Consider the following 10,712-nt stretch of genomic DNA (forward strand, 5'->3'; position numbering starts at 1 on the left):
AGAAACGAGCAGATAAAAAGTTTCACTCACATTTTCTTGGGCAAGTCTTAAAACAGCACTGACTGCTTCTTCAGCCTGAAAAGAAAGATGGAGATCGTTAATCTCAAATGGCTGGGACAAGGAACAAATCAAAAGATGCGACAGACTAAGACATCAGAACTGCAGATTGTTTCCACTACTTCTCGATGCAAGGAAGCTTTAAATTGATTGTTCTCTCTGGCTCGAGCTCTATCTCCGGTAGTTTCCGCGAGCCTTCGACACAGTCGGTTTGTTTTTTTAACTGGCCAATCAAACAGACAGTCGCAAGTTTGGATTTAAATGATGCGAATTTTGGGCGGGTAAAACGGATGTTGCTGTGGCCCGTGAACCATCTTGTGCCATCAGACTGAATTTTATGCGGCTGTTGGAATTTACAAGGCAGTGGGGGAAGGTTACGTGAGGAGCCACCAAGAGGTCTGCCAGTGTTTCATGTTCATTTGAATTTGTTTAGACTCCAATTCTGAAAATAAAGAACTTTTGCCCGTCTTGAAGAGTGAAAGGGAATTTTGTCTATGACCCATCCTTTCCTCATCCTGCGTATCATCAGATCGGTGTGTGGATCTCCATCAGATCTTTCGATGTCTGTTACTGGGGTTCGGACCTTTTCTCGAAATGGGGAAGATAAAGATAGAGCCGACTCATTCGGAGGATCCATGGGCAGCCAAACGTTAGATGAGATGCAGTTGCGTGAGTCTGATCAGTGATAGATTGCTAGGTTTTTTCCCCAGCTTTAAATGATATAATACATAACTTCATTGTATCAGAACTGCTGTAGCAAACCCAGAAGGTAGGATGCAGCACCCCCCCCCCCCTCACAAACACCAGATCAGAGTCCTTGATCCCCCAAACCTCCTTAAAGATCATCTAAAATTTCGGCAGAAGCAGGAACCTGTCCACAACGTCCTTTTTTTTTTTGCTGTGAGAAATGAAATAACTTTGGAAAATCGAATAATTCAGTGAAAAATGAAATAATCTAAAATTTTAAAATTTATACACATAGTTATGTACTTGAGGAGGGGGTTAGATAGTGCAAATTGCAATAGTGAAATTTTTAAGGCAAGCTTTTTTAAGATTATTTGTGTCTATTTTTGGGGAGGGGGACATCACTCTTGGGAGTTGTCATGTATATTTTTTCCAACCTCTAAGTATGCAATGGAAAAAAAAAATTATTTTGGGTAAAAGAAAACAGATTGGTTAATAGAATATTATGAAGGAATTTACAAACAATACGGATTTTGATGTTGGTCTCAATTGTTAGATTTGAAAAACAAAATTAGCATTTTTAGACACCAACAGAAGATGATTTTGTTCCCCTAAAAAATAATTAGTTTATAATAAGTTTTAAAGAGAAAACAGGAGTAGGGGGGGGGATATTTTAAACTAAGAACCCTAATATTTCTTAAATATTCATAATTTAATACATATATAAGGGAGACTGTTGCACCTTGGGACACTTATCATATTTTAATTTTTAATGCCAATTTTTTTTGATCAAATTTAAAATCTAAAAGTCAGATTAAAATACCCCAACATATTTCTTTACAATATATTTTTTAAAAATTAAGTCAGTTTGAAAATAAAATAATGCCAGCTATTTAAAGTAAGAGTTCCAAGCTGTCCCAAAGTACAACATCCTATTGTACCTCGGGACACATCAACAGAGAGCCAACTGTATAAGGAAAGTGAGGTCGAAATTACTAAATCAGTTCCAAAGATTATTTCAATCATTACAAAATAAACATTCTATTTCCTTTACTTATGCATTTAAATGTGCAATGTTATAAATGCAAATTATGTACGAGTATGTAAATTATGTACGGGTTTCTCGTTCCCACAAATGGCTCTCAAACCCAGGAATGGACTTTATTTACACCCGACCCTCTCGACTTTGGGCAATCCTCTTCTGACAAAAAAAAAACATGAAAAATGCATAGTTACATTCCGTTTTTACAATACAGAGGGATCAACGGACCAACAATAGTTGTTATTGTTGCTCAATGCTTGTTTTATAAAATACATGCTTTTCAGAAACCAATTCGTGACATTGGACGAAGCACTGGACCATGAAGATCGGTGGGTCGGGAACTACCTGTTTATGAGGCATGAATTCATCTCGGAAAAACTTTTCGGTCGAAAGATTTTACCTCACCGACCCTCAAAGTATTCTGCTTCGGGGAACGCATCAAATACAAATTTGAAACGTGAAGTGGGAAAGAAATACCGAAGAGTTTGTGTTCGAGTTTTTACACGCAGGGGAAACAAAGGTTCATTTTAAAATTCATCCCATTATTCTTCTATTGCAAAACATTGGGTTACCTTAAACTTAGTTTCATTTTCGGAGAGAAATAGCGAAACACAAATAGTCTCACTCACCGAGTTCATCTCGACTTTAGTTTGATCTTTCACTTTCGTGGAAGTACTCGAGTTCCTTTTTTCTCTTTTTGAGAGTATCCTGAATCTAAAAACGAAAGAAACTTCATTAATTCAAACACATTTTTCAACAACTCAAGAAAATGAATTCTTCGCAAATCAAACATTTTAATACAACAAAGTATTAAAAAAGATAAAAGATTTCAAAACATGGGAATTGATTTAAATCATTTATTTACATGACCCCCCCCCCCCCTCCCCCCAATTCTGCCATTATTATTCATACTGGTGATGCAACGGCTGAATGAAAGCAAAGCACAGGTCACATTTGAAGCGTCATTTTGTTTCATTAATAGTTAAATGTTCGTTATCAACAGTTTAAAAATTATTTTGCATGAGTTATTTTTTTTAAATCATAGCATTATTCTAAACATTAAAATTATTTTGCCGAAAACATCCCTTTTCTTCTCGCTGCCTCCAAGGTCTTTAAATTAGTGGGAATAAAATTCTCTATCCTATCCCGATTGTCCAGGTAGTATCTTTCAGAACCTGGAGTTCTCCAATTGTGTACCAAATGTAGTGATCACTTATATTCAAAAATCTAGTAACTTTATACGACAAAAAAAGACATATCTGCTTAAAATGCTGAACATTTTTTTCTTTTCGGCATCATAATCGGTGTTTGCACAGCAACAAAACGTTGCAGTTTAAGCAGTCGTTCTTTACAACTGTAAACTTTACAAATAATTGAAAATGTCGAGTAGGAAATCATAATAAATGAATGCTTATTTTTCCATTTGAAACTGATATCTATATATATAAGAGCGACGGTGTTTCTTTGTTTGTACCCGATGGCCAGAAGCCCCCATAGCTCTGAAACTTGGCACAAAATTCGAAAATACCCCGGGTGTCCGCACCTCGAAGCCCGAATTTTAAATTTCGAATCAGTTTTTTTCCTAATATTAGGCTAAATTTCGGCTAATTAGGGGGTAAAAAATCCCCCCACCCCCAAGCATTATGTGTCACTGGAAAGGGTTTTCCTTCCCAAACAAGATGATGTTTGTTCCATTTTTCTCAATTAGAACAGGAGACGTAAGCGATTCTAATTGAGCCAATTTTCAAGGCTTCTCTTTTGAGAAATTGCTATAACACTAGGTCCATTTTCCAGACAATTTTCAACTATAACACTAGGTCCATTTTTCAGACAATTTTTCAATTACTTTCTTTTTAAACATTTTGGAGGAAGTTGCCTTTGTTGCTTATGAATATTTTACTATTATTACTTTATTTTAAATTCTTTGTGCATATGTTAATTGATTTTCTTTTTAATTAGAAAGTCGCCTGGTGAATTTGGCGATGAATTGTGGAGTTTTTTTTTACATTTGAAAGCTACTGCAAATGTAATTTGGTGTTCTTTAACTCAAGGGATTTTCGTTAAATTTTTAGCACAGGCATCGCTGTGCGGGTAATGCTAGTATTTAATAAGCAAATGTAAAGGTTGGGACTTCTGCACCCCACCCCTCATTTATGTCATACTGTTCAATTTTTATACAAATTTGGTTTAAAGAGGAAAAAAAGCAATCCTTTGCCTCAAGTACAGGGGGTAAAACTGTTTGTAGGGTCAAAAATACTGACTTTACTGATCAAAATTTATAAAATACTGACCAAATACTGACTAAAATTTAAAAACTTAACAAGCTATGGCGTAACAAAAAAAAAATATCATGCTTAGTGAAATAGATGCCAGCTTTATTTGTCATGTGCAACAACATAATGTAAATCTTATTTGGTACAAATTTTGACTGAAACATGTGAATTTAATTTATATATTCAGTGAATAATGGATGAAACTTTTTTGAAACTAGGAAAATAAATTAAAAGATCTTACAACTGGGCAGAATATTGAATGATTAAGACCAGTTCTTCATTCACAATTTTTTTTTTCCTTTGAAAACTCACTGGAAAACAATTTCAAGAAAATTGCTGATATCAGGAAATACCAAGTGAAAAAAAAAATCTATAAATTGCACACTTAACCCTGTCAATTTTGAGTTGAAAAAATATTTTAGAAAAACCCAGAGCACAATTAGAAGATTGTTTTGATTACTAATCAGGAACTATTTTTGCATGTACAGAAACTAGGTTCACTTATACTGCAAGAACTTATGATGAAAGTTAAAGGCAGCAATATTTTAAAAATATTTTTTTTTTCTCATCTTAAAATTTTACACAATGTAGTTGTCATGTACACCTTATTGCTCTGATAGTATCTTCATTTTACCTTACACTTTGGATAAAAATGAAAAAAAATTTCCAAGAGATTTTTTCAATGATGATAAAATGCAGAGAATTATAATAATGTTAAGCATGATTAATGGTTTTAAAAATTTGAAGATCAACATCCAGACAATGCTCATATACAGTGAGAACAGATCATATATATAGTCTAGTAAATCTGCAAATAAATTGAAATAGTTTATCTACACAGAGGTTAGTGTAATGTGAGCAATGGGACTGTAGTGTATAAAAAATACAGTAATTTTTCTATGATGCTTTATTTCATTATTTCCAAAGATTACTCTTTCATTTACGTACCTAATTAAAAAGAAAGTATCGGGGGTAAATACTACTCGGAAAGTCAAACATACTGACCTTAGTGACCAAAATTTATTAAACGCTGATTAAATACAGTAGACCCTCGTTTTACGCAGAGGTTACGTTTCACGGAAATGCCACGTTAAATTAAGACCTATTAGTAATGCTAAAATAGGGGTTTGGTTCCGCTGATTAAAAAAATACTTCATTCTAGTGATGAATAATTGTATAATAACTTGAATGTGTACTTATATAGATTTTTATGCATAACATGCATAAAGAAAACAAATTTATTTTGTGTTCTGTTAATACAGATGAGCTGGCTGTGACAGTCTTTTGGCAGTCATTAAGAATTTTTCTCTGTAACTCTTTGCAGAGCATTAACGCATCCGTGACCACTTGTGCCATTTCCATGACAGGGCCGCAACCAGAAAATATTTTTAGGGGGGGAGCACAATTTTTCTTTCACAACACTCTATCAGCGTTTTCTCTCTCTCTCTCTCTTTACATCAGTATATATTTATTATTATTATGAATATCATTTAGTAAAATTCCTTAAAATTGTACAAGTTTTGCAATTTATTCAAAAACTGTCGCAAAAACATTAATTGTTCTTATGCCAGAATTGAAATCACGTTAAGAACAAACTTTAAAGTACTCGAAACAACAGTATGGCGGTAAGATTTTCAAATTAATAAATGGAAATCAATACTTGTTATTACTGCGTTTACTATATTAATGAAACAAGTCAAAATGCACACACATTTTTATCACCAAAAGCTCTAAATTATTCATATTTTTAAGATCATTCAAGGAAAGAATAAAAAAGGAACACGTTAAAATGGCAAGAAATCACTTAAAAATACAACAAAATAATCAATAAAATCACTCACTTGATGAGTCCTAAATATCCACATTGCATATGTACACTTATAAAATTGTCTTATTGTCTGCAAAACAAAGTTTGTCCGACAACATTTTCACCCGTCGTCAATGGGGAGTGTTTCCGAGAAAAACGAAAGTGGCGGTGAAATTGTTTTCCGAAGTTTTTCTCCTCAAATTTACTGCTTATCCATCAACTGTCACAAGGAAGAAGATACGATCTTGTAATCACCGACCTTTAAAACGAGTTCCCAACTACAGAAAAAATAAATGCCGAAAAGCTGAGAGGGGGAAGTTTTAAATGACCTCTCGTCGTCCCTGCTTACTTTGTCACCACTTTATTTTCTCAAAGCGCGTTCATCTTCGTTCGAATAAAAAAAGAGTATTTTTGAAAATTGTTCAAATTAGCATTCTGGGGGGGGGGCACGGGCTCTGTAGGTTCCCCCCCCCGCGGTTTCGCCCCTGTTCTATGATAGAATCTTCTTCATGAACAAACCAGAAAGATCATTTCTATTGTCTAGGAATGGCTCAAAATTTTCAATGTGAACGTTTTTGGTTGTGCGGTATCCTGGTTGGTTTTGGCCTCCTCTGTCACTCCTAAGAGTTCTTCTTCCAGTGAGTTCTGAACTCTGTGAGTTTAATAACTTTACTTCTGGAAAGAGCTCTGGAACCCATCGCATAAAATGTCTCCAGTGGCCCAAGCTCGATGATTAGCACCCCAAAATGCAGTTTATTATGAGCAATCTGAAATCTTTATGAGTTTTGATTTTGAAAGAGGGGAAAACTTTATCTGTTTGCCTTGCTCATCCGCGTAAAACCGAAACTCAGTCGCGTAAAATAAAATATAGATATCAAATCTTAAACCGCGTAAAATAAGCCCACGTAAAACAAGGGTCTAACTGTACTAACAAAATTTTAAAAATACTGACTGACTAACTTTAGAATAATATAATAATCAGCAATGCTATGCATTGTAAAATGGATGCTTATTTTACTTGTAATGTATGGCAATGCCTAATTTGTAATGTAAATCAAAAACAAAATTTTGACCAACAGCTGTAAGTTTAGTTTACATAACTTCTATATGATGATGATCAACAAAAAACTTTTAAAATTTAAGAGTCGGGGAAATTTTTTTAGATGTTAAATTCTTATTCAGTCAAAAGAATATTAAGTGCAACATGGCTTCTGAAAAAAACTGGTTGTTGGGGAATGTTTATAGTCGCCTGGGCAACCCGGGGCACCCGGAATTTGTCAGATCCTGACCATAAGAATGTTGAATTTTTACTGCAAGCAGGAAATTCATCAATTTAAAAGATCGTTCAAATGTTCAAAAGTTTATTAAATCATCGAGAAAAGTTTTTCTCATCATTAATCTTATACTTTTTCTTATAAAACCACAGTAAAATTACTTTTAAAAAAATCCGAAATCAAGAACAAGAGACAGAAGGTAAAGTATCCATAAATTGAACATTCATTTTCTAATTTAAAAAAAGCAGTATATTAGCGTGAAAATAATTGCACCTGTTTCAAAAAGCTTTAAGCATCTGTTTGAAAAAGATGATGATGATGAAGAGAGAGAGAGAAACTAAACAGGGGCCTAAAAAGAAAGCCTCTTAAGTAAAACCCAGAACATCTCATGCTCAGAAGACTTTGAATTGTAAGGAAGAAGTATTGGGTAGGAACTGAATTCCCTTGTCACGATAAATGTATTAAAACACAATTGAAGTCTCAAGATATTTAAAAGAAGCATTCTTGAGAATAGCACACAAAAAATGCTGTTCTTCACTTCTTTCTTTGTTACATTTGGGGCAAAAATAGTGGGGGGAAAAATCAACCTGATGAATCGATTTTTTGAGAAATCACCCCTTATTTACCACATACTGCACGATTAATGGTTTTGTACACATTTAAAAGTAAATTATACACACCATGGTCTTATGCAGAGATAATTTATTATTTTAATAGAGGAAAGTACTACATGATGTGTAACATATTTATTCTACTATGAACTTTAAAGTATAGTGGGAGAAGGGGAAGTCTTAAAAAAATAATAATAAATAAGTATAAAAAAAATTCTTTTCTTCTTCAAAATTTATTAAATATTTTAAAACAGAATTCCTGATTATCCTTTTTAATCAATTGCAGAAACGAAAATGAATATCGTAGCAATTTCAACATTTAGTGCGGAAATAAAGATACATATCAATCATTAAAACAAAACGAAAAAAGAAATCATTTACAGCTTTCTCATGCTTTGAATTCCCTTCATTTTTATTCTATCAACCAATCATCAACTTTTGTCAATGCTGTTAAATGTACAAGAAACCATTTCAATTGAAGAATATAAAGCTTTTTATAACGCTTTTCTCAAACTTTCCAAAAATTAAATTTAGGAAAAAACTTTAAACATACGCCTACTCTCTAAATATTTGCACAAAAAATAACTTTTAGCATGGTAAAATTCTTATATAAAGGTTTCAAAGCAACATTAATATTACTGTTAAAACGTTTTAAATTTCTCAAAAAAAAACTTAAAACAGCCAAATTTGAGAAATATGTTTCATACATCAATAAGTTTGTTCAGAACAAATCCTCCTGTTAGTTCATGATTTATATCTTTCTTTCAATTTTCGCATAGTTACTTATGTTTATATTTATTTTTTCTTTTTTTTTTGAACCACTGGGGAAAAAAAGGGAATGATGCACACTCTACAACATTTTTTGAACAAGGTTTTTTTAAATGGGAGGGGGGGGGGGGCAATCAGACAGACCATTTGACACACATTTTTCCATCTCAATACCTTACTTCCGGAATTTTTATTTTGCAGTATTCATTTAGTTATTTATTTGAAAATTATTTCTTTTAAAGATTTTTTTTTTTACGCATATATTTGTTTTTTGTTTAAAATATTTGTGAAAAGTAGACTAAAAAGAAGCTAACAGCAAATTATTCTTATAAAATAATGCAAGCTTTACCAGGTTGGCAAAATTAGGTTGCAGTATTGGCAAGGGTCTCACTTTTTTGGCATTTTTTAATAAGAAAAACATAAAATATCAGTGCCGATATTTTTCTTAAAATGAATTCATGGGCAAATTTGTAAAAAAATACTGACTTTACTGACTAAATTTTGAAAAAAACTGACAAATACTGACCAAGTTGGAGAATACTGACTTTTACTGACCAGTTTAATGCCCTGAAGTATGGTTTATGCTTGTATTTTATCTACTTTAGATTCCTTTCCATTTTATTTAAAATTATAATTTGCTTCGAAAAATAAAGTAAGTCTCAACCTTCTTAACATGTACAAAGTATTTTGTTTTTGCGGTTTCATCCAGTAATTTTGTATACATTTATCGTATGAGTTAATGAACGGTCAAGATTTGCAGCACAGACATTTATTGTAGCCAATTATTAGAGAAAACCCTTAAAACGGTCAACGTTCTAAAATACCCATCAAGCATGATAAACATAAATAAAAACGCATAAAACTTTCGATGCATGAAAACAAATGTATTGTTCGCACTGTAGGTACTCGGACGAGGCCGAGTCGTTAACGAGGCATTCAGAGAGCCTCGCATCACAAGGTCTTAAATCTGATTGTGCAGAGGTTGAAAAAATGCTTTTGGCTTTTCTTTTTTGCACTCACTTAATAGGAAAATTAATAATCGCTTATTCATGCTTTTAATGTTGTTTGAGTTATTCGCAGTCTATACAGTCGAGCTATTTATATCCTTTTCCGATCCACAGCGCAAAAAAAAGACTAATGATACAACCTTAAAGTCACACATTTACCAGCAATAAAAAAGAGAAAGTTAATAATGAAAAGAGCGCCGCTTGTTTTGATGCTCCCAAGTGAACGGGGCGGAAATAATAAAAGTCAACTTTCGTGAACAGTAGAAACAGCTCTAACTTCATGGGATAGGAACGGATCAGAAAATAAATTTTCCACTTCTTTGAAAAAGGAATGGATTGAAACACTTACCTTGGAGCTCTGAATTCGTACTTGATTGCTTTCGAGAGACAACAAGACACCATCTAACAAAAAATGGATGCCCAAGCTACAGAATTACAGAATAGTACATTAGGCGGGGCAGTCAAAGAGAAGAAAGAGGATGTTTGCACAGAGTGCTTTTCCTCTTCAATAAACATGGGTTGCGTTCGACGAACTTCACCGGTCGGGCGGTAAGTAACCAGTTACTGCAGTGGTTATTACTCTAAGCAGTTGATTGGAGCAAGTGATCATTAGTTGTCACGTGATTAACTAACCGGTCGCTCTCGGTCGTGCTCGTCGAACGCACTCATGATAGTCAGCGAAGTTATTTTTTTAAGAAAAACAAAAAAGCTTTTGAAAGCCAAAAATATTTTTTTCACCGTAGCAGAAAAAAAAAAAAACGAACTGGGATCATCGCATGAAACGGAAACCTTTTTTTCTTTACCTTTGCCCCTATATTATAGTGCCTAGAAAGAGAAAGTGCCTCTTTCTAGGCACTTTAACGTTACCTCTGGGGGTGCTAGCACCAGGTAGCTATTAGTTCCTGGTCTAGTTCTAAATTCTCATTAACTGTTCGATCCGGTGATGGTGCTGCCATCTATCGCTTTAAAAAATAATGGAGGCAAGGAACTTAGTATGCAGTCCTCGACTTAAACGCAGTTGTAGTCGGTTGTGACTCGAAATCGAAATTCTAGGCACTATACCTATATAGGGGAACGGGTGCATTCGGAAGCGCATTTACTTGTTTCTCAAATAGGTGAAAGGGGATGATTGACAGCCACTGATGACGCACAGCTCTCAAGCAATGAGTTTGGTTACTGGATAAGGGCT

General features: G+C 33.8%; 1 long non-coding RNA gene across 1 annotated transcript; it reads right to left on the reverse strand.

Annotated features, from left to right (window-relative positions):
- Window positions 1-29: 29 nt before the first annotated feature.
- LOC129232755 (uncharacterized) lies at window positions 30-9,946 on the reverse strand. Its single transcript, XR_008581387.1, has 3 exons — window positions 9,873-9,946; window positions 2,413-2,497; window positions 30-75 (listed from the first exon to the last, which is right to left on the reverse strand). It is a non-coding gene; the product is annotated as an uncharacterized LOC129232755 (long non-coding RNA).
- Window positions 9,947-10,712: the final 766 nt, after the last annotated feature.

This window comes from Uloborus diversus, unplaced genomic scaffold, assembly GCF_026930045.1.
Source record: "Uloborus diversus isolate 005 unplaced genomic scaffold, Udiv.v.3.1 scaffold_1367, whole genome shotgun sequence".
NCBI classification, from domain to species: domain Eukaryota; kingdom Metazoa; phylum Arthropoda; class Arachnida; order Araneae; family Uloboridae; genus Uloborus; species Uloborus diversus.